This window comes from Panthera tigris, chromosome A1 (genome assembly GCF_018350195.1).
Source record: "Panthera tigris isolate Pti1 chromosome A1, P.tigris_Pti1_mat1.1, whole genome shotgun sequence".
Classification (NCBI taxonomy): domain Eukaryota; kingdom Metazoa; phylum Chordata; class Mammalia; order Carnivora; family Felidae; genus Panthera; species Panthera tigris.
In genome coordinates, this window is record NC_056660.1 from 40,646,817 (window position 1) to 40,650,561 (window position 3,745).

The 3,745-nt window shown below is 32.9% G+C and overlaps 1 pseudogene; it reads left to right on the forward strand.

Annotated features, from left to right (window-relative positions):
- Nucleotides 1-522: 522 nt before the first annotated feature.
- On the forward strand, nt 523-1,003 carry LOC102966824 (annotated as a pseudogene).
- The last annotated feature ends 2,742 nt before the right edge of the window (nt 1,004-3,745 follow it).

The window sequence follows — 3,745 nt, forward strand, 5'->3', positions numbered from 1 at the left end:
AAACATATATTAATAAATTCCACCACATTAATTGAATAAATAGGAAACATATAAAGGAAAAATTAAGGTAAAAAAAACCAATGCTTAAGTGTATAAAGGATTTTTAAATAAATAAATATCTAAAACTAATAATAGAAGGGAACTTTTTTAGAGTAGTATTAAAGGAGATCTTAAAAAATGTAGACCTAAAGTCATCCCTAGTGATCATACTTTAGAAATATTTCCATTCAGCTCAGGGGGAACCAAAACTGCTATATACCAATCATTTCACATTACACTGGAAGTCAGTTAATTCCATAAGACAAGAAATGGGAAATTAGGATCATGAGTATTGGCAAGAAAAAAATATATCACGTGCAGAAAATGTAACTGCCTAAATAATATATCAAAAAGTATTTTAAAATTTTTTTGTGGATAGAGAATAAGCATCCATAAATAATTATTGAATTTATAAAATTAAACTGATGAAAACACCATAGAATCCCTTTATGATCTGCCGTCTGTGGTGGAACCTCTGCCAAGATGTAGATTTTCGTGAAAACCCTTATGGGGAAGACCATCTCTCTAGAGGTCGAGCCCTCGGATGCAATAGAAAAGGTAAAGACCAAAATCCGGGGTAAGGAGGGAATTTCTCCTGATCAGCAGAGCCAGAGCCTGGTTTTGCTGGCAAGCAACTGGAAGGTGGATGTACTTTTTCTAACTACAACATTTGAAAGGAGTCCACTCTATCTTGTGTTGAAACTTCATGGTGGTGCTAAGAAAAGGAAGAAGTCTTACACCATTCCCAGGAAGAATAAGCATAAGAAAAAGAAGGTTAAGCTGGCTGTCCTACTATAAGGTGGATGAGAATGGTAAAATTAGTTGCCTTCATTGGGAGTGCCCTTCAGACGAATCTGGTGCTGGGGTTTTTATGGCTAGCCACTTTGACAGATGTTATTGCGGCAAATGTTGTCTGACCTAGTGCTTCAACAAACTGGAAGGCAAGGAATTGCGTGCGGGTTAATAAAAAACAAACTAAAAAAATACAATGAAATAAATTTTCCACCAACAATAACAAAGCTCCTCGGAAAAATTCAAATTACAAATGAGGAGGGCACCTGTTGGGATGAGCACTGGGTATTGTATGGAAACCAATTTGACAATAAATTTCATATTAAAATAAAAAAAATAAAAAAGAAGCTGACTAAAGGGAGACATTCTCAATGTTGATGGATGATAGTATTCAAAGTTATGAACAGATTGATACATCCAAATAATCTTGACTTTTAAAAAATTCCGGTAAAAGCTCCAATGCTATTTATTCACAACACTTAGAGAAAAAAATGTATCTTTTTTTTTTTTTTTAATTTTTTTTTTCAACGTTTTTTATTTATTTTTGGGACAGAGAGAGGCAGAGCATGAACGGGGGAGGGGCAGAGAGAGAGGGAGACACAGAATCGGAAACAGGCTCCAGGCTCCGAGCCGTCAGCCCAGAGCCTGACGCGGGGCTCGAACTCACGGACCGCGAGATCGTGACCTGGCTGAAGTCGGACGCTCAACCGACTGCGCCACCCAGGCGCCCCGAGAAAAAATGTATCTTAAAATGACTGAAGGAAATACAAGTTCAAGAGAAACAAGATAATTATTAAATTCAAAAATGATGTGGAAAATTTCCACATCTAATAATAAGATATCATGATGTGATTTTGCCTTGACTTCAAAAATATAATAAACTACGTGTTTAGAAACCCTCCTACCATAAAAACCTAATAATACTGGCATAAGGCACATATCCTTTAAAGTGAATATCTAAACAAATTAGAAAGTAAGAGCAACCTATATATATCTAAAATAAGACATTACTGAACCCAGAGGGGTTATGGACCACTGGAGACATGATTTGTATTGTTAAAAGTAGAACATCTGCTTCTCATAAGTGATGGAGGAGAACGTGGAGCCTCTGGCCCACACCAGGTAGAAGGTGAAGACTTAAAAAGAAATCTAGGATGTTTGGAAGGTTACATTTTTAAGGAAAGGTAAACTTGGAGGGAAAAGAAATCATATTTTCTAAGGAAAATTTTGAAACAAGCTAATACTGTACCTATCTGTATATATGTGTTTGTGTGTGTGTGTGTGTGTGTGTGTTAAATATATATAATGTGTGTGTGTATATGTATAATATATATTTAATGCATTATATATTTAATATACTTAATATATTAGACACAGTATCTATTTCCCACATACACTGAGAATTTCCAATCATAGTACTATCTCCAGGAAGTTTTTATCTTCCCACTTGCATTTCTGTTGGGATCCATAAAAAAACTTAAAGTTGTCATCAAGGTTGGTAGAACACTAGGTACTTAGCAGAAGGAAATACGTATTTTTTTCTCAGTGGAGTTTTTCTCAGTGGAGTCTATTTTGTACAGTGGCATAAGACTTCATGAGACACTGAGAGATTGTCATATGGACAAGAGATAAAAGAATTTGTTGGTAAAAAAAATTGTCGGTAATGGCTGAATATTTACTATATTTGAGGACACTGTAAATTTGGTTTTGCAGCTAATTAAATAAAAATTACATACACATAAATATTTGTTATTCAGAGTGGTATTCACACTAATTTTGAATTCCTTAGTACTAACTAACCAAGTATGTTTGAGAGAAAATGTTCAATTTTTTGTTGTTTGTAATTGATCTGTTTTATTCAGTTAATGAACAGATATTGTCATACTCTGTTAGTGTCCAAGTTAAAAGCAGTTTCCCTTTGGATAGAAATACAGGCATCCTGATATGTAATTCTATTCAGTGTCACTCATTTACCTATCAGCTCTCTCTGCTAAAGCGTTTATGGATATGTTACTAAAAGCATAAAGAGCTCACCATAAAATGCATTATTTAAGGCAGTAGCATTTTAATTTGTAACTTATTATGGAAAATAAAAATAAACAAAATAATAAATAAGAGTAAATAAAACAACACTACGGAAAATAAAAATAAGAGCCTATTTTTCATTTTCTCTAAATTTTTCTAACCAACTAAAGCATCATTGTATTCGTAATTATTTTTTACTGTTTATACAACTAATTTACTGTCTGAGGCAGAAAGCAAGACACATGCAAAGTCTTCACTATGTTAAGGTTAGGTAATCAATTTCCTATCCCAAAAGACAAAACTAATAGTACAGAGGATTATCACTAAATACAAGCAGCTGCTTTTGTAAGACTGGAGCTTTTCTAGGGAATCCTGCAATAATGGAGTAGGTACGAGACAGAATCCCATGTACGTCTATCTATGAATTCTGTGAAAACTGCCTAGGTGTTTTTTAACTACAAATGAAACAAGGATTAATTTTGCTTTGATTCAAGTAATTGCTATTAAACATCAATGCATTTGAAGCAAAATATGCAATGGTAATGAAGAAAAGAATATTTATCTTTGTTCTGAATGTCATTCAAGATTTTGTTCTTAATAAATATAACTCTAATTCTTATACTTTTAAGAATTTCAGGAGTTTCCCTGATATAAACCATTCAGTACAAGTATTAACATACTTGCTATCTCTACATATTATCAAAAACTAACAGTCTTTACACCATATTTAATACAATTGATAACAACCCTACATATTATTTTCTTTTCACAAGTTCATACAATGTTGTAACACTCTGTAAAAACTGATTAAATATAAACAATTACTAAATTTAATTAATGCTATAGATCAATTTCATTTCATAAGAAAACACATATGCGATTTTATTCT